Source organism: Homalodisca vitripennis, chromosome 3, assembly GCF_021130785.1.
Source record: "Homalodisca vitripennis isolate AUS2020 chromosome 3, UT_GWSS_2.1, whole genome shotgun sequence".
Lineage (NCBI taxonomy): Eukaryota > Metazoa > Arthropoda > Insecta > Hemiptera > Cicadellidae > Homalodisca > Homalodisca vitripennis.
In genome coordinates, this window is record NC_060209.1 from 25,111,932 (window position 1) to 25,134,309 (window position 22,378).

The window sequence follows — 22,378 nt, forward strand, 5'->3', positions numbered from 1 at the left end:
TCCTAAAAAATTTAATTAATTAACCAATTTAAACAAGATAATTGAGTGCAATTGAACTAATAAAAAAATTATTTAAAGGGAATTTGTGAAACTTGCGGATTACAATTATTGCAACAAATAATGACTCACTTCAGTAAGTAGTCAGAGGTAAAACGGCCATATGTAGGAATGTATCAGTTAAGAATCCATAATAATGTTTCAGAGGTCACGTTTGGTTAGATAGAGTTTAAATTTGAATAGTAATAATATGTGTTCATGTGAATAAGTGTTTACAAAAAATGAAAAACATTTAAGAAACTCTCTACTTTTTCGTATTTATAAAATTATAATTTAATAGTTGTTTCGTTGTAGTTTATATTCCCATATGACTGCCGTTTGGAAAGTTATTGGTAGCATTAAGTGAAGACGTTATCTCAAGTGCTATATCCCGGGGGATCACTCTGAAGTCGTGATAGCTCTGATGAGCTGGATTGTTTATTTTATCAGCACGCACATAAAACTTTCATCAGATCTTTTAGCTAGCATAGACTATAAAACGAGACAAATAGTGAAGCCTACTCTGAACTGCAAGAAAGGTTTGAAAGCGGGAATAACTCGGTAATGACATCATTAATAAATTATGTTTTTTTTTATTATACCACATAACAAAAGTCTTAAAACATAGTCTTGGGTCTTAATCCAGGAAGATTCTCTCGAGGTATCGAATAAATTATTTTGATTGCTGTAGAACATTAATTAAATTATTTGCCATTTATAAGTCGTTACATGGTATGTCCCATTCCCAATAATTGGTTAAAATACTTAAGCCTATTACAATTGTTTTCATTGCCAATAATATAGTTACTAAAGTACACAATAATGGACTTAAATTACTACACATATTATAATACTGTAGATGGAGCTTCTATTGGTTATTGTTAACTTACATTAAAACATAAAACCAATGTTTAATACTTTTATTTTTTTGTGAGGCCTTTCGATAGCGAGGCTATCTTCTTCAGACACATCACAATACAGTAGTAGAGTGGAGTAACACTTAGTACCCCCTACACTACGTTATTGGCCTGCTATTACTATTAAATAGGCTTAGATTGGTTTTACATGCCACGTGTTTAGTAAAGTGTTTAAAATACAAAATGTATGAACTTAAATAATTTGTAGAAAGGGTTTCAGCTATATCTCTCCTAAGGGCTATTGAATCCGCCTTTTATTGACCGACACTTAATAGAATATTAGTCTAGATATCAAGTGAATAATCACTGTTGTAAAACTGTGTCAACAAGAAAAAAGGAGGGAAGTTTCTTTACTTTGTATACAAACTATATCTTGTAATATTCTCGTTGGTTGAACATGTTCCAGAAAGAAATTGCAAATATTAAAACACGTGTGTTCTCCGTTGCCTCCATTAATCAATCAAAGAGTGTGAGTTATTAATTTCTATCTAACCTACTCTAATAAGTCTTGTGTGCAGTTATACATAATTGTAATTTAGGGAAAGCCTTGTTTGAATATCTCTTACGGTGTTCATTAATTGTAATTTCACACTTTTCACGCATATTATCTCAGACGTTATAGTAAGCATTTAATTAATTGTAATACGAGTAGCTCCGTCAATGGTCCGTCTATATTCTATGGTATCGCCGTCTATAAAGAGTATCAAGCACGGCTGACAAGCATCAATGAATGAAACTGTGTCTTCGTGAGTAAATGAATGGCTGTTATTTGTGAATATTTTAAGCGATGACTTCTGTATACAAAAACACGAAACACCGACGTTTGTATATAGTTCTGAAATTTGTTACCACAAAAACTGCTTATTATTATTATTATGGAATACTTTAATAACGAATATGGGGTTTAAGGAGTTTACTCCTGACAAAAACTGCACTTCCCCGTTACCCTAAGTCTTTATATCAACTATAAGATCTCTTTCTAATTATGTACTCCAACTTTATGCACAGCTGTGCCAGTACTTTTGGAATTGCTACAGGAGGAAACGACGATATCTCGCACATTGAACACTGATATGGAATAGACCCCGCCTTAGTAATTTGTATATATTTCAGTGATTAGTGTGAAGAAGAGGCGACCGAGTGCGTGTCCCCTCGCCCCTGCCGCGTGCACCGTGCAGCGTGTCGTGTCTAGACACACGATCAATACACGCACTGCAACTGCACCGTACCGCAAACAAACGACCCCCGCACTGCCCCCCACCCTACCGTCACCACATCGCTCTGCTGCACAGATCGGCCGCCCTATTGGAGGTAATCAGTCTACCTTCTGCACTTCGTGACTTGCTTCTGGATACGTTGAACCAGCTGATAGTTCTAAAAATTATTTCTTAAAGGTCAAAAATTAAATAAACAGCTAGGATAAGACTTCCAAAATGTATATTTGTGTTAACTTTGTTTAATTGTAACCCTTTGAACTTACATAGCCACTTTTTTAAATTTGGCTGACCTTGAAAATTGGTATAACAAAATCGCTAAATTGCTACGAACACTTTAAAATTTACTGTCACACGTTTTCCTGTAGGAAATCAAGATAAAGTTAGACATTTATTTATTCTGAACTCATTATATAATTTAAATAATAAATTAAATGCAAATGGTTTACGGGTCAATTCATCAAGTACAGAATTGGAAATTGCATTGTTGTACTCAATTCGTAAAAAAAACTCATTTCATACAATTGTTGTATTGTTGAACTCAATGTAACTTATAAGTGGAACTTCACGTAAATGAAAGATGGGCTGACATGACAGATCTTGTAAATCTTTGACAGACATGAGAGTTGTACACCTAATATGTAAATGATATGAACAATGATGGTATATACGTGTATACTCCAAAACTGCTTGAGTAAGTAAATCAATTGTGATGATCTAGAATCACGAAACATCAACGGCCAAAGTAAGAAATTACATTTTTTAACAATTTTTAAAACTTCGACAGCTAAATAATGATTCTATCGATATCGATATCGATATGTTCTTAGCATTGAAAGTACGTGGAAAACAGTATGTAAGTAAATAAATGTATTGTAATGTGTTGTCATTAATCCATCGTTGAACTGAACAGATAGATTATAGATGACTTACACGAGAATTGTACAGTTCGTCATTAGGAAATCGACGAAAGGTTATAGATTGTACATGATTTGTACAGCTATCACCGCACCTATATATAGGAAAGAACTAACAGTCGCTCAAAAAGAGCTAGTACGTTCTGGGTATTACCACTGGCAACCGACAACGCATTATTTTCAAAAAATCTTCAGGATTTAGTGAAGGACATAAAGCAAACAATTATGATTTAATTTCCCTCACACTGGCTGTAGGAGGAGTTCTGCCTAGTGATGGGAGAATCGAATATATAATCGAACAGTTTTAAATACAGCCCGGATATTGGCATATTCGAATACCTCAAAATTAATTCGAACACTTTAGAAATGAATAAGATTTCTCTGGAATAATTGAGTTCAAACCTACAGTATTCACTCGTTTGGACTAATAGTATCCAAATAAAGTATCCAGGAACTGTATTCGTTTACATATGCAATATATATTTATATATTTATTCACTGAAGGGGTTTTTCCATTTATGTATCTGGACAATGAAAAAAATAAGTAAGGGGAGATTCATAATTTGAAATAAGTAATTAAAAATTTTCAAACCTGAAAGAATGTATACTTGTACAAACATTCAATTAATTCTATTTGTTAACAATAAGGACAAAAATGAAAGGTTATTTCATGTTGTTGTGTTCAAAATAGGTTGAGGTTTTTGGCTTTAATATATTTCTACGATCATTGGTGGCATAACCTGCAGTAGAAAACAATCTTTCAGACAGAACTGAAGTAGCAAGTAAACAAATATAATTTTTCTGAATTTTATAAATCACGGGTATGACATGTTTGTGGGAGGCACAAAAAGGCAAAGGATTCCCCCACCTTTTCCGCAGGGCAATTCCAACTGTTAGAAATACTCAACGGAGATAAAGTACTCGAACACAAGGGTGCTTTTGAATACACCGAATTTTTTTATGTATTCCATTCTCCCATCACTAGTTCTGCCCAAACACGAGTCTGCAGGAATCGTGATACCAATCCCGGAAGCAACACTCAACACGCTCACCACTATCTGGAAATCTGCGGAACTCCAGTGGCCGGCACACCACAATGGCTGGACATTCCATTCCAGCTCCAGGCACTGGAGGAAGCGGAGACAAGCTGCGTGGGCCCGAGATAAGTGGTGTCCAACCCCCTCGTGCCCGGAACTACTTTGTCCCCAGTCATGCTAACTGGCAGAACTGTGATCATCGTCATTGGGGGAATAGGTTTATTACGGTAGAATGTAAAACAGTCATGGGCTGGAATTGCAGCCAGCTCGTCTTTGTGCCGGAGCTGATTGTCCAATTTTCATTGTGTTTGGACTCTCTGTCCGCCTTTTCTGGAAGCATCCGCCAGCACGGTCAAAAATGAAATAATCAAATAACCAATATATAATTGTAAATGACACGACTCTGTTTTAACGAAAAATCAAAATAAGTTTTGGAACAAAAAGCTTTTGTTGATCTCAACAACTTTGTTCAATACCTACTTCCACAGCCTCACAACAAATTCCGCAAAATCTAATTTTTTGAATTTCGCCGTGCGACCAATGGACTTTAGTGTGGGCCTTCCATCACGCTGGGAGTCTCCACCCTAGAAGAAGTTTACTCCCCAAATTCCGTATCTTGATCAAGGTTTGACATGGAATATTCACATTGATTCAGTTTGTTCAAAATTAGCATCTGGCGTTTATGTTTTAAGGTCTTTTGATGGTGGCATATTACGGCCTGATCTACCCACATCTATCCTACGGAGTGATTTTGTGGGAGCTTGTTCAAACAATCAAATTTTGAGAGTTCTCAGGCTTCAAAAGAAAGCGATCAGAACAATCGCCAACATGAATTTTAGGGAGTCGTGCCGACCAGCTTTCAAAAAATTGCAGCTGTTGACCTTGCTATATATATCTTGGAAGCAGTTTTATTCTGTAAGTCAAAATGTGCCCTGATTAGGGGCCGATCCGTCCATGGATATGAAACGAGAGGCAAAGACAATTACCGTACTAGGCGACACAGAACGGTTGTATGAACACCTACCCTCTTCGGTAAGTGTGTGCGTTTCATCAACAGACTCGGGTTCCATGAAAAACGAACAAACGCCCAAGGCGTTAAAAATCGTCTGAAGCGCTTTTTAGCGTCTAAGGCATTCCGTAGTGTCGACGAGTTTTTGGATTATAGTTGGGGGACTTCCAACTAGAAGCCTGACACTGCCGTTAGCGGTGGAGAGAATTGGCGAGTGAGTGGCATGCATGAATGTAAAGATTGCATGTCTGAATGTAAATTATTGTGAACGAATGTAACAATTATAGATTTATCCGGTATGACTTTTGCCACATAATTGTTGTATTATCCACGTCAATAAAAGGGTTTTCTTGGACTTTCAAATACAGTGTGATTCAAGGCCTGAAATAAAATTGCGATAAGATACTTAATTTTGTCCACACCCACCTCCTTAGAACTCTCCCGTAGGAAAGTGACACAAGTGATAGTGTACTCAGCAATCCATCAGTAGTTTGCGGCAGTCGGCAATGTCCGCGACATATTTAGCGGTTATCGGCATGCAGGATAAGGAACTGGATATATGCATTATGCAAATTGCGGGAGCATTGCGCACATGACAGTTATACGACGCCGTGCGCATAAATGAGAAATGCGCGAGTACGCCTGCGTCCAGTTAGGCGAGCGCTGCTATTCAAACTGTCAACCTCTAATGATGTTGTATTTATCTTTCATGAGTTTAGTCCAGGATGCTACGTACCGTAAAAATCTTGAAGGATGCAAATATTGAAATTTCTCTCTTTAAGAAGGACTACGATGCAAATTTGTACATTAATATGTACGTTTCGCAAAACTTTAACGTAAGCATAGTTTAAGATGAACATAGTTTTAAAGTGTAATGTACATCAAGTCTAAAGCCCAACCTAAAAATAAGAACTTTCTCTCATAATAACTGATAACAGGTTTTTCCTTTAGCATTTATCTCAACAACCACTTTATAATTATGTACATCTTGAGCTATGCTTACGTTAAATTTCTTTGCTGAACTCCTTGTAGACCATCCTCCATTGAATCTGAATTGAGTCACTAACTACCTTAAAAACTATTTCATAAGTCCAGTAAGTACTCATTTACTAAGTTTTAACTTTCACAACTTGAGTCAAGACAAGAACATTAAGCCATCTAGAACAGGGCCTACATTTTAAATGTTTCAAACTTTAAACCAGCGTAATTCTTTCAAGAGTAAAGCATTTGAGGTCGGATTTGCGGCATTGTTCTCTTTAATCTCTTGTACCTTTAATTTGAAGTATTACTCGATCTATGCTCCGATTTAAGATTTTTTTCTGACACCATATGGGTTATCAACCTGACATGAAAAAAAATTATAGCTACTTAAAAAGGAAAGTGTATAGATGCATTGATAATGTACCAAGGTTTTATTGATTTACCTGTAATCGTTCAGGAATCATCAAATCCGCACGTGGCATTGTTTACTACAACCTGTGCATGTGTGCGAGCGTGTGTATATGTATATTCTTTTGTTCAAATAGATCAGTTATAAACATCAATGTTTATGTTTTAATTTTTGGGTTCCCACAACCCGTCATCAGGAACACACTGATTAATGAAAGAAACAAACAAAATTCAAACCAATAATTAATAACATATACCCAAAAAAGAATTTAAAAAATAAATACAAAGAACTACAAATGTATATAAAAGAAGAAAAGGAGAATCAACTTGTTTAACTACTCAACCCATCTGCTTGCCTTGATTTTAAAATTAATTGTAGTGCGAGTTTAACATTTCTTAAATTAATGAGATTAGTACTTTGGTTGGCATTTGGTTCTAATTGGTACATTCCTTTTAGGTTGAATCGTATGTGTAGACAATGGTCTCTCATAATTTAGATGAACAACATCAAACAACAGATTTGCCGTTCTCACTCTTATTGGTGTGATGGTTTTTCCAATTTACTGTTTCGGATAAAACTTACAGGTTAGTTGATAAATTACGTTTTTATGTGGTGCAATCAATGTTGCCCTTAATGAACATTCATTTTCCGTTGTCCTGCTCTTGAAAGATTTAGAATTTATCAACATCATACAAATGCCACATCTTGGCTTGTTACCTTGTTACAGCCAATTTTTTTACTTCTTGAATTGCCTTCATAGTGTAATTTCGGTCTGCGGAGAACGTTTTGTAAATTTAGAGGTTTTTTTAAGATGACTTCGGGGGCTTAGAAAATAAATTTCTACTTTCAGGGGAAGATTCCAAAATGGGATAAGACACCTTCAGAATTTCGTTGATCTTATGAAGAACGGGAAAAATACCGAGTAATAAAATTTAGGGTATTAAGGATTAATAGCTTTGGAATATATATTAAACCAATAAATTGTCTTACCGAACTTTGGTTTTTGGAGGTAAACAACCGATCTTCTTACCTGAAAAAAACAAAGACAGTCAGTATTGAACTCACATAGCCAAACAATAGGTACGCCGCCGCCTTGACACAAACGATAGTGTTTACAACACCAAAGGGTGGGGCGAGGAGTCACTGAAAGAAACCTTTGAGGAGCCACCGAACGTACGTAGGCTAGACATCACCGTACACTAACGTACAGCGGACAGGTATTTGCCTAAGTATTTAGTCCAAGGTATGCATTGGCACCAGTGGAAGGCTGGCACGTCCCGGCACGTGCCGTACACCAGTGCCACTACGCGACTCGACGTGCCAGAACGCGACGTTACTACTCAATGTACTCCCATGTCAGTAGTCGACATGCGAGTAAATAATACATAGATTGTTCTGTAACCGCATTCCAGCGCCACATATGATTACGTTTTACATAATCACATAACATAAACAATGATTCACTGATTAGACAAGATCGCGTCGTCCAGCACTGTGTCCCATCAACGAGGTCAGTGGTGACAATTTTCGCAATGCTACATTTCGTGTACTAAGAAATAAATAAAACTCTTCTTTGTTTGCTGTGTGCATCATAAGATTTGTTATCAAAGATTGATATAACTATTGAGCTATTTTGTTTGCCGTGTTTGCATCATAAGATTTGTTATCAAAGATTGACATAACTATTGAGCTATTTTGTTTGCCGTGTGCATCATAAGATTTGTTATCAAAGATTGATATAACTATTGAGCTATTTTGTTTGCCGTGTGCATCATAAGATTTGTTATCAAAGATTGATATAACTATTGAGCCATTCTGTTTGCCGTGTGCATCATAAGATTTGTTATCAAAGATTGATATAACTATTGAGCTATTTTGTTTGCCGTGTGCATCATAAGATTTGTTATCAAAGATTGATATAACTATTGAGCCATTTTGTTTGCCGTGTGCATCATAAGATTTGTTATCAAAGATTGATATAACTATTGAGCCATTTTGTTTGCCGTGTGCATCATAAGATTTGTTATCAAAGATTGATATAACTATTGAGCTATTTTGTTTGCCGTGTGCATCATAAGATTTGTTATCAAAGATTGATATAACTATTGAGCTATATAACTATGAGATTGAGCATTTTGTTTGCCGTGTGCATCATAAGATTTGTTATCAAAGATTGATATAACTATTGAGCCATTCTGTTTGTTGTGTGCATCATAAGATTTGTTATCAAAGATTGATATAACTATTGAGCTATTTTGTTTGCCGTGTGCATCATAAGATTTGTTATCAAAGATTGATATAACTATTGAGCCATTCTGTTTGCCGTGTGCATCATAAGATTTGTTATCAAAGATTGATATAACTATTGAGCTATTTTGTTTGCCATGTGCATCATAAGATTTGTTATCAAAGATTGACATAACTATTGAGCTATTTTGTTTGCCGTGTGCATCATAAGATTTGTTATCAAAGATTGATATAACTATTGAGCTATTTTGTTTGCCGTGTGCATCATAAGATTTGTTATCAAAGATTGATATAACTATTGAGCCATTCTGTTTGTTGTGTGCATCATAAGATTTGTTATCAAAGATTGATATAACTATTGAGCTATTTTGTTTGCTGTGTGCATCATAAGATTTGTTATCAAAGATTGATATAACTATTGAGCCATTCTGTTTGCCGTGTGCATCATAAGATTTGTTATCAAAGATTGATATAACTATTGAGCTATTTTGTTTGCCGTGTTTGCATCATAAGATTTGTTATCAAAGATTGACATAACTATTGAGCTATTTTGTTTGCCGTGTGCATCATAAGATTTGTTATCAAAGATTGATATAACTATTGAGCTATTTTGTTTGCCGTGTGCATCATAAGATTTGTTATCAAAGATTGATATAACTATTGAGCCATTCTGTTTGTTGTGTGCATCATAAGATTTGTTATCAAAGATTGATATAACTATTGAGCTATTTTGTTTGCTGTGTGCATCATAAGATTTGTTATCAAAGATTGATATAACTATTGAGCTATTTTGTTTGCCGTGTGCATCATAAGATTTGTTATCAAAGATTGATATAACTATTGAGCTATTTTGTTTGCCGTGTTTGCATCATAAGATTTGTTATCAAAGATTGATATAACTATTGAGCCATTCTGTTTGCCGTGTGCATCATAAGATTTGTTATCAAAGATTGATATAACTATTGAGCTATTTTGTTTGCCGTGTTCATCATAAGATTTGTTATCAAAGATTGATATAACTATTGAGCTATTTTGTTTGCCGTGTGCATCATAAAATTTGTTATCAAAGGTTGATATAACTATTGAGCACAACATTAGGAGCAAAATGACTTTAACAATACATACATTTACAAATGTCGGTCGAACAAAACCTAACTTTACTGGCCAGAACAGCATTTAAGCTCATTGAATACTCTTGAAAAAAAGACAGAAAATTGATTACATCAAAATAACGCTATAGAACTACTGTGTGTACATAGCCTAAAATTAATTTTATCATTTTTTTATGGTTATATTACATTTTCAGCAAGATTTCCAAAAAAGTAAAATATTGCGTAAGTAAGCAATTACAGCTTCTCTGGGTTTGGAGTATGTTCGGTGAAAAGGTAGCTAATGTGACTAAACACATGAATAATGCCAAGCACTCACATTTTTTAACAAGGAAAACCATTGGTGGGAAACACGTCTGTAGGAAACAATTCCTCGAAGTATGCGAAACCTGTGCTACTTACACCGTGGGCTAATTGCTGTGAGAACTTGTCACCTTTTACCATTGCTAATTGTCCAACATTCTAGATTCTTACCTAAAACTGCCTTTGTGGAGAGTTGTCTTTGAGATAGGACAGAAACCGTGCAAATAAAAACTAGACACAGCGGAAGTCTTTCTGTTTTACCCTTTACCTACTTTATTCTTTCAAAAGGGTAAACCCATGCAACCATGAAAATTTTTTAAATACATTTATTTAAATCAGTTTCATTTATTTATTGTTTAAATCAGTTATTTAAACTATGAAAACAACCTTTTATAACGTGTTTTGAATGTATACATATGAACTATGTTAATGCTTTCTTACAAGCTGTGAAGTAAAATTGTAAAACACGTATCTACAAAAAACGTATAGAGTTTAATTATTCCGGAAAATAGTCAAAGATTAATTATCATGTACGTTAGATCAAGTTTTGACGCGTATTTGTTAAATTCGTTAGAACTGTTTTTAAACATGTCAGATATGGAAGAATCAGATCAGAATTGATGTTTTTTGAAACTTTAAGTTTCAGTCTCAAGAAACCCCATAGAATGGAAACGAAAAATTTAGTTTCAAAACGCAGTCTACTCTTAATAACCATACTTAGATTTACGTACATCTATTACACTATACATTACATTTTTTCAAATGTTTCCTTGATTAGCTGTTGAAGAGTTAACTAATGTGAAGCCTAGAGCAAACCATGGACTATTTACTATTACTTAAATTTGTACACTCATAGCCATCATATCTGCAGTTATATACATACTGCTGATGAAATGCCCAACCGAATTCCGTTGCTTTGGGTAGAACTAAATTAGGTAAAGGAACCTCTGGAAGAAACTACCATAAAATGTGTTATGAAATACATATAGTTATATTTTTAAGTTTTTATTTTTAGCTTAATTAGACAATAAAACAGCTCTGACGTGATACAAAGAGAGAATGGACATGAAAAGAGACGATGACATGACGATGCATATGTTAAGAAAACTTTCAAAGATATGAATAACTCATAAATAATTTTCATTGAGACAAAAATTGCCACATACCATAAGAAAGAATACTATCGACTATTTCACAAACAAGACTACAGTAGATCTTCACAATTAGAAAGAGACAAATACGAACACAAGAAATGAGTGAATCAGAACAAGAATAGAGATAATTCTTGAGAACGGGCCGTCTGACTCATTCCGTCGTTCAATGAATCACAGCCTCGTGTTCAATCGGAACAGAAAGGCTCTCTCACCAGCGACGTCGTTGTTAACGAGATTACAATAAACCGCCATTATATTCTACTTGCGGCCACCATTGATGACTTTAATTGTTAAAATTAGTCACTAAACCGGTTTCACATTGGGCCTTTAGTAGAACGCTGACTAAATATCGTGTACTGAAGAAATATTTTAACTATTAATAAACCTATGCTCTATATTTAAATAAAGATTATAATTGTTTTATTAAGTACAGATTACTCAAGTGTTGTTGAGCAAAGTTAACAACACAACAAATATTGTTTTTTAATAACTCAGCACGTAGTGTATGCATGGCATTAAAATATACAATAATCTTGATGAATTCTCAATAAAATACAGTACAAAATAGCACTTTTCTTGGAGTAAAAGACAAAATGGAAATTGTTAGTATGTAGCAATAAGGTGTAAATTACAAGTAATAAATACTACTGATTAATAATTGTAAAAATACCAAATTAATTTATTACAGAACCAACTAAAATATGAAAATATACAATGAAAACGCAATACGAAAATGTGCAGTAACGGTTTAAAATTTTGAATTTAGATACGTAAAATTTAACTAACCAATTGGAAGTATAATGAATCCTAATGGAAAAAAGTCAAAAAACGAAAATATTCTTTGTTATACATAAATTACATAACTCAAAATCGATTAACGAAAATCCAGTGAGAAATATTGTATCAACAATAAATTATACTTATTTACTAAATAAAACGTAATTCACTGACCTTTAAAGTAATACAAACTAAAATGCAGTAAACACAAAAAGACCACACGGTGGCAAGTTTGCACGCACTAGCGACCGCACTGCGACCATACGCAATTACTACAACACCAGCGACTGGTTGACACTGACACTGGAGCGTTATCAGACAGCCGAACTTTGCCGATCGCCCCCGACTCAACCCGAACTCGTTGTGACTCTCACAAAACAAGGTAGGCCTATATTGTCCTCTTGTAGTTGAATAAATGAATTACTGGTTATCTCGAAATAGCTACGGGAAACTGTTATTGTTCAGAGTTAATTCAAGGTCAAATTACTGTCATTAAATTGTTATCTCCTACTCAAATCTATTAGTTCTTTTCTTATTTGATTGGCTGAAAACGTATTACAATAGAATGTGACACTTTTAGCACATTACAACTTCAGCCTATGGTTCTGAAACATTACTTTAATATGGAAAATAAAGTATGTAACATTATCAATAATTTCGCTACTAAAACATGCAAAACAAGAATGATGGAGAAAGTAAATTCCCAAAACCTCAATTCAGTGTCATTGGAAGTGTTACCAAGATATACTTCCAATGACATACTTAGATACAATTTAAAACAGTAGGTGTCAGATTAACCAAGAAACTGCCAAATAACAACAAAATTTAAAACGGGATCAAATTAAAAATTCGTCTTTTCGTGTCCTTAGTATATTATTATGTTAATTATGAGAACCTGTGATGTATAATTTGCAGGAAAAGCTCGGTCTGAGGCCAACGCGAATATGTTGAGCGAATGTGCGAAAATGGAATTTTGACTGGCAGTGAGCGTTTTATCTAAGAGTTACAAGCATAAAAAAGTGACGACTACTAATCAATGTACACTGTGAGAAGAGCAACAAAGATTTTTACTCTTGCATTGAGTTTTTATGGCAAATTTTTATTTCCAACATTACGTAAGAGTTAATACCATAAAAACCCAAATTATAGAAGCCATTGTAAAAACACTTTCTTTTAATCTCGTTGCGTTAGCCTTACTCGTTCTGGATTTAATGACAGGTACACTACGTTTATTTTCTTTTTAATAGACATTTTGTATTTAAAAAATAAATCGACAGACCTTTCATGGCTACATATTTATTGATAAAATTACTATAGTTGGCATAAAAAATATTTTTTTTACTTTTCAATACATTCCACTTATTGTTTACAATGCAATCAACAACACTAATAATAATCACTATCACCAATTACGAGATGTCATGATTAGAGTCCATTCTCTAAAGTTTCCAAGAATCCGTGGCCATCCTTCCCAAACTCATCTGTACCCTGTACGGAATTCCGATGTCAACATCGCTGTCACAAATGTCTAGATAAAGGAGTAAACAAAAAATGACATGAGGTAAACAAACACAGACGATTTTATCGCATCTCTCTACGTAATATTGGGCTTCACACGCTGCATTGATAACATTCTTGCCACTTGTTGAAGAGTTACTTGGGTAGTTTAGGTTTTAAACTCTTCACGCACACTTTCATTTTGAAAACAGAAACACTATAACATTCTTTAAAGATTTAACCTATTATTTTTAAATGGCATTCCAATAAATCCTGATATAAGTGATAGTCACTGAAAGATATTCTAATCTCTTGATCCAATTTAGATGTAAATTGAAAAATGAAACCCTTCCCTTAAGTCGGAGTGTTTTTTGTAAGTACCTCTGAAATTTCTTGAATTTCTCTTCAATATTCCATTATGTTTTATTGCTTTAACGAGTTCAGTAAGACACTAGTTTAGACCAGTGTGAAGAATTCCTAGGTCTACTTGTAAAGGGAGACTGAAGTCGAAGTCCTTGGCTTTTCAGTTCACACTTGTAATGTAATAAATGATGGCATTTTATTATAGTTGATTAAAATCCCAATAAAAACAAACCCAGAAAAAGGCAAGTTTTTCCTTGCACATAACACGCGTTTGTAAAGCGTAACTGACTTTTACAGATGAATGACAAAAACATTTATTATCACTTGTTTAAATTTGTATACATTATTATACTTATTATTCTTGACTATGAAAGGCAATTAAAACCCATTTTACTATCTGCTGATTAAGTAATGCCCATAAATGTAATGTATAATTAAATGTTAAGGGAATTTTTAAGACCAATGCAATAGGGCGTAGACCCGAGGGATTTTCAAAGTAGGAATAAGCCTATATGGTAACAAAGGACCCTAAGAATGTACATGTAAAATTTCAAACCTAAATTAGTAATTTTTACGTGATTGAGTAAAACAAACAGACGCCATTTAGCTTTTTAGATCTATATAGATCACCATTTTATCTATAATAGTATAGATAATGTTTAACATTATTTCAAAATTAAACAGAAATTTAGAACAAAATAATATGAATCGGAAATCCTAGTTAGTAGTACTAGTTGACTCATTAGTACACACTAAGTTTGATTTAAGGAATGTTGAGACTTAATTTTCCGTACCTAAGCATGTCATAAAATATAAGTTTTACAGTATTTTACAATATCACCCTTAGGGAGGCCGATGTAGGGTGAAAAAAATTTAAATGGTGACAAGATTTTGAGAATTTAGGTTTACTTCTAAACTTACAGGGAGAGGAGTTGCTCTTGTATAAAGACCTTTCATTTTTTTATATCTTTGTTGTATGAATCAACATTTTAAAATATCTGAATCGACCTGGATAATTTTCAATTTAGAGATATCGGATGTATTCTAGGTTAGTCTACTTATATATATATGTATTCTGAAATTTGTTGCAATACAATCAAATATTTCCCCAAACATACCTTCCAAGTATATTTCCTGAACACAAAGGCTATATACACGTTTAGCACCATTCAATATGGTAAAACACTTTTACAGGCCCTGAAGGTTTAAGATTTCCCTTATTAAAAGAAAGTAAAAACAATATCCACGACATCTAGTGAACAAATTCTAGAAACAGTACACACACAAACTCGAATGAGGGTACTGAGGTATAAGTATGAATATTTTAATTTGGTCTACATAATAAGTTTAATAAGCAGAAGATATATAGAACTATACAAAACCACCTCACCCAAGCATTATTATATTCTGCTGACATGGTGAACACTACTGGTGACTAACCAAGATGAGTCAGGTGTCACACATTCCAGCACAGTCATATCAACACTAGTAAAGTTTCGTTAAAGTTATTAGTACATGTTGTTAATATCAATGTTTTACTTTACGAAAGCCCTGCCACTGAAATTGTATATTAAAGTTACTAATTATTTTTCCTATTCCTATTTGAAATGTTAACAACTGTATTAAATTGGCACGTGATGGTCATACTTTATAATGATTTTAACAGGTCTGATACTTATGCCAGGACTCTATACAGCATTACATTCCTCCATGTCCAGTCTAAGTTTGGACTAGGATCCACCCTTTTTCGTGACTTACAGGACCGTAATGACTGTTTACAAGGATGAGAGGTCATGCCGGGGCTCTATTCATCTAAAATTGTTAAGGATCTAACAATTTGTAGATCACCTCTCTGAAATTTCATGCAAATTGTTAAATTGCTGAGCACAAATAAAGTTTAAAGTGCAATTATTGAAGAAATTGTACCTTTTATTACTTGAACTAAAGGTTATAGAGCCTTTCATAGATATAAATGGTTTCCCCCAAAGCAAGTTAATGTATAGGCATTCCCAAAGAATTACATGTGAACCCCATTATTCAAAACGTTAAATTGAACGGTGGTAAGTGAGAGTATGCCAACATTGAACCTTTCCATTATAGACTACTACCTTCTCGGGTGTTCAAACAGTGTCGAGATTTTGACTGCCAATTCTTTTACAAAAACGGAATACCGTAATTCATAGCACTTCTGAGGGATCCTTGGCACACGAAAATTATTCATTACTTCATTTGTAATCTCATACAATTACTCCATTTAAAAAAGTTTTAATCTAATCAGAAAAATGAAAGGCTATTTTTAATGTGCTTGAGCAAAAGGATTCTGTTAAGATTTATACAGATACTTTCTACAGAATTCTATCTGTTGGTGGTAGAATTAAATTAACGACCTGACGAAATTATTAATTTATTTACTCATTATGTCGGATGTGAAATTTGGGCTGCACACAAATACACAATTTCACGCTTTTGTGTTGCATTAAATAATACGACGGACGATTAAATTTAACTGTTGTAGGTTAAATATAATCCACGCAGGCCGAGAGATGGAATTAGTTTGTGATGAAAGAAACATGCGGTCATTTGGTTACTTACCATTTATAATGGACCTGGTTACTTATCATTTTAAATTGACCTTAATACCAAGCCCTTTAATTAATTCAGTTCCCTCCCATTTAGAAAAAACACAAGACGAATCTAGACTGGTGAGGCAGGCAAAACAAACATTACGTCTTATGTAAATATTATTGGACAAGAATGGTTATTCTATGAAAACAATTTGAGCTTAGATATACAGTGTGTTCATTTGAAAACTTCAAACTTGTATTAAAAGACTTAAATACATTCTGTAAACGGGAGTGTATAGTACTAATTGGGGGAACAAAACAAATTATGTTCAAAATGCTCACCCCCATGCACCCCAAAGTCAACATTTTGAAATGACAACTAATACCTTGTGACACCTCAAATTGAGGCTCATAAAAATGCTGTATTTTGGTAAACAAATTGAAATCGGCCATGCCGTTTGGTATCAGCAGCCAATAATGTAATTTCTTACACAATTATTAGTGTAAGAACTACTGTACTACTGCTTGCTAATAACAAAATTACTCACTGGATACTGTTGTAAATCATTTGTAAACTTCAAATCAAATGTTTAAATTGGTAGACATTGTTGTTCATACAAAAACATAACCTATTTTCAAATTCCTGCCTAACCTTTCGAAAATTTTCTCTGGTTAAGCGTCCGCACTCAGCAGTGATCCTGTTTTTCAAGTCTTTGACACCAGTGGGATGTGTTTTTAAAAACTTCTATTAGAGGTAACAAGGTATATTAGATGCTATTTCAAAATTTTGGCTGTGGGTACGGGGGGGGGCATGGGGTGAGCACCCCCATCTTGAAAATATTTTTGTTTTGTTTCCCCAATTAGTACTATACACTCCCGTTTACAGAATGTTGATACTTGGGCTATAAGTCTTTTAATACGAGTTTGAAGTTTTCAAATGAACACCCTGTATGACGGTATGAATAGGTTCCATAAAGTACTGTAGTCGTTAACTAATCAGACAATTCATCTCTGAGGAGTTACGTGTTTTATAGAATAAGTACTCACATTTTGGTTACTAAACGTTAAACTTGAAATATTGACATACACCATTCAATCAAGTTTTTAATAGAAACATTAATTAATGTTTAGTATCGGAGACAGCCGAACAAGCAAAGCACCACGACTTGTGCGACGTTGCCACATCTCCGCACATATGGTGGTCATGTGACAACAACACATATGCCAACATCAGATCAACTCCTCAACGATGATGTTTATAGCGACTGACTCATCTTGCTTCCGTATCTTGGAATTTAATAGGAACGTAATTTAACATACCCACATTTCGGTAACTTAAGCTTATATTGTTTACTTTCATAGAGTAATTTATTGTTAAGTTCTTTTCCAGCGCTAGATATGTTTTATTGATGGTCATAAATAGTAAGGTAAAGTCGAGTAACGATAAAGTAGCAACATTCGAATACAATCTTGAATACTAGTATTTATGATTTATTTATGTTTTTTTGTTGTTGTTGTATGTATGATTTCATATGAATTTAACTATTTACTATCAGTATATTTCGTCTTTGAAACAGCTTTATTCATATACCGTAAAAAGATTGATAGATTTGGAGAGTTACTTATCAATTTAAACCTAAATCGATGGTTCAATATATTATCAGTACCCACTTCGGACCGTACCAACTCTATTTTCTGTGCATAAGTTCCATGCAAATAGAAAGGCTAGACTAGATAAATACTGTCTACGAAACGATTGTAGGACTGTAGGGCCATGCCTAGTTTAGACGAGGGTGGCTGACGTCACTTTTTGCAGGGTAGGACAGTTAGTCCACGGGTGTCCTATTTTTAAAAATTGACCTGGCCGTGCATTAGTTTTTCTACCTGCAATCCTTCATTCTAATCAGTGATTCTTCCACTACATTCGCACAGCGTACTGCTTAGGCAGAAAATATTAACAAAAATTTACTGAAACCAGAACTCAAGCTGTCACATATAAAGTAGATTACGAATTGGGACCGTGGACCCACTGTCCACTCCTTACAAAGTTGGTAAGAAATGGTCCCGACAATTTTTCGTCGTTGACCTACAGTCCGTTTGCCCCACGAAACCAGGGGTTCCGAAATCAGCTAACGAGGGGAAAGAGGTCTTCTTTTTAATTCAAAACAAAAATCTGCTTGTAACTTTATTACGAAGCGACATTATGCTATGATGAACGAAATATGAGTCACTGATGCCCACATCTCTTCTTTAAATAAAGGTATATAGCCACGTCGAGCTACAATGTTAAGCTGCTGGCATATTGTAAACTGGGCCCCACTGTGACGACGATATAGGCCAGATGCAAGGACTCGAACCGCGCGGCGGACACCGAGGCCGTTATGTAGGATAATAGCAATTGGTCGCGGACTAGAGTCGATGACCGCTCCGCTCCTTCTTCCTATAACTTCTTCGGCAGCTCCGTACACTTTACCTGCCCGGCTATCGCAGCAGGTTACAATACTCTCCATCCATTGTTTTTGTGATTAGGATAACGACTGAGTTAAAGAACGCATCAATATCTGGTTGAGTTGATTCCACGCTTTCTTTCATCATTTTTGTGCCCGAATAGTGTACCCACTTGTTGAGATCCTTGTGAGTTTGGAACGTTTAGGGAAGGAAATCAACAGTAGTCTTCTAACCAGACGTACAGAATACGGTCACCAACAATGTTGCGGTGACAACGTTTATGGTGTGGCTTCGTGTCACATATCTTGGCACACTTTGCACCGTGCCAAACATGCCATTTCTGACGGGCATGAGGTGTTATCTCATGCCTGATCTCGTACAACCCAGATTCCTTATCAATTTGGTGAGCAACAGGGGCAACCTTATTGGCTTTATATACAATTACAAAATAATATTGCACATCATATCGCTCTTTTCAGTTTTATCTTCGTTTTTGTTTCTATCACCAGGGGAGTAAATTAAATGTTTGCGTATAAAATTGAATGCTATGGAAATAGTAGCTGAACAACTAGACGCTGGCGCGTGAACAAGGTATGAATTAAACAGTTTAAGGGAAGAGTCGTTATAAAACGACCGGGATTGTTCAGATGATTCAAATTTTCTGAGCATAAATTGTAGTACTGCAGAATTGTGACTTGCAGGTCGTCTGGCGTCTTAGACCACAGGAATGTTGTTGAGTCAGGCGAGTTCTTCATATTCCGCTCAACATTCTTTATCAAGGTGTTCATTATATTTAAAATAATCATGATTTCCGATCAACCATAACAGCAGAAACAGATAAACTCAAATTTGAATATAACAAGACCCATTTTAACATTTGTATTCAAATTTATTTCAGTTCTCTGTCTATAACATACCGTCAGTTTTTACTTCAGTAAAATTTTCAGGGAAAATTACATCAGCGTTATCTGGGCAGGACATGTTTCTTGTATTTTACAGTTTGCATGAAGTTCTACAGAATGGCCTTGAACACCGGTGATATAACACAGCTTCAAGACGGTCGATCCAGCACCGCCCTTATAATATTGCGTCTCAATTCGATGTCCTCTAACTCTCCTTTTATCTTATCCCTGAACAGTCATACGGTGGTCTTAACTGTGGTGGGACAAAGATGTTAGTTGTAACTGTGGTAAAAACTTACTATATATTGAGTGGGCAACGGGAACTGGACATACCTCTAGGTAAGATTAGTGGGATACCATCTTCAAATTTATTCGTCCTACAACACTTCACTCTCACAATGGTACAACTCACACAGTCTGTCTCTGCCCACACATGGCGCTAGACTGTCCACAGCGTCCCGTTACCAGATGGACAAAGACCGCTCTGCTGACAGCCCTAGGTCACCAGGTCACTGGGCAACTGCGGCCTGCCCATTGTCTGTGTCTGTCTCCGACGCCCTCCCACACGGCGGGATAATGGTGGGTCTCCGAACTCGCTAGATTTATGGGATGACTCCGAATTTATTAGGGTCACTCCCAGAGTCATCCTATGTTGTGGTCGGCCATGAAAATAAATGCGGAAACGGATCAATTTCAATTACAGCCCACAATGTATCATTGACTTTATCACAACAATTACAACGAAATATCTTAACAATTTTGGAATATTCCCTCACAAACAGAAACTAAGGTATAAGCATGGAATGAAACTCACCCTCAAAAGTATATTTATCTCTGATACATTTTTCCATAAACTTATTACATTTTTATATCCGTATTTATTTCTTAGACAGTTTATTAATGAGTTAACTGCTGTTAATAATATGAAATCTGACTGCGATGGCCGTTATTGCACGATTCCGTGATTGCAATGAATAGGTTTCAGAGAGAAAATCGCATGAGAACTGCGATTAAAATTGAACCCTCCAAACCAACTGAGAGTAATGAACAACAAAATGCTACAGCAGGTATCTCGTCAACAACCGGAAACTGAATCACAAGAGGGTAAATGAGAGAGGAACAAGATGCACGCTTGGAAGAGCTTGTAACTACTGGTAACAAACCAGAGCGAGTGGCAATCCTCCGACTCGGCGAAGCCGAACCGAACTGCTGTATCCGAACTTTAATTGGTCGACTATCCGGTTATGGGCAGTGTCAAGAACGGAGTGATAAGTACAAGTCCAGTTTCACGGATCATTTCTCTTCAACTACAGAGTGGATCCTACGAGGGCAACCATACTCAATGCTACCTCGGGTTTAGCACTATCCGAATTGCAATTGGTCGACCCAAGCCTACCCAGTTATAGTCGAGTGTCAACAACGAATTGATAGGTACGAGTACAGTTTCACGGATCATTTCTCTTCAACTACAGAGTGCATCCTACGAGGGCAACCATACTCAATGCTACCTCGGGTTTAGCACTATCCGAATTGCAATTGGTCGACCCAAGCCTACCCAGTTATAGTCGAGTGTCAACAACGGAGTGATAAGTACGAGTACAGTTTCACGGATCATTTCTCTTCAACTACAGAGTGCATCCTACGAGGGCAACCATACTCAATGCTACCTCGGGTTTAGCACTATCCGAATTGCAATTGGTCGACCCAAGCCTACCCAGTTATAGTCGAGTGTCAACAACGAATTGATAGGTACGAGTATAGTGTCACGGATCATTTATCTTCAACTACAGAGTGGATCCTACGAGGGCAACCATACTCAATGCTACCTCGGGTTTAGCACTATCCGAATTGCAATTGGTCGACACAAGTCTACCCAGTTATAGTCGAGTGTCAACAACGAATTGATAGGTACGAGTATAGTGTCACGGATCATTTATCTTCAACTACAGAGTGGATCCTACGAGGGCAACCATACTCAATGCTACCTCGGGTTTAGCACTATCCGAATTGCAATTGGTCGACACAAGTCTACCCAGTTATAGTCGAGTGTCAACAACGAATTGATAGGTACGAGTATAGTGTCACGGATCATTTCTCTTCAACTACAGAGTGCATCCTACGAGGGCAACCATACTCAATGCTACCTTGGGTTTAGCACTATTCGAATTGCAATTGGTCGATCCAAGCCTACCCGGTTATGGTCGAGTGTCAACAACGAATTGATAGGTACGAGTACAGTTTCACGGATCATTTCTCTTCAACTACAGAGTGGATCCTACGAGGGCAACCATACTCAATGCTACCTCGGGTTTAGCACTATCCGAATTGCAATTGGTCGACACAAGTCTACCCAGTTATAGTCGAGTGTCAACAACGAATTGATAGGTACGAGTATAGTGTCACGGATCATTTCTCTTCAACTACAGAGTGCATCCTACGAGGGCAATCTACTCAATCCTACCCCGGGTTCAGTACTATCCGAATTGCAATTGGT

General features: G+C 35.6%; 1 protein-coding gene across 3 annotated transcripts in view; it reads right to left on the reverse strand.

Annotated features, from left to right (window-relative positions):
* LOC124356698 (calphotin-like) overlaps positions 1 to 22,378 on the reverse strand; it is a 152,694-nt gene that overhangs the window by 97,809 nt on the left and 32,507 nt on the right. The window contains exon 1 of one of the 3 annotated variants that reach the window (XM_046807855.1): positions 12,285 to 12,421. The exons of the other annotated variants lie outside the window; for them this stretch is intronic. The gene's annotated coding sequence lies outside the window, so the exon portion shown is untranslated. Of the gene's footprint in view, positions 1 to 12,284; positions 12,422 to 22,378 lie in introns of those variants that run through there. 3 annotated transcript variants of the gene reach the window in all.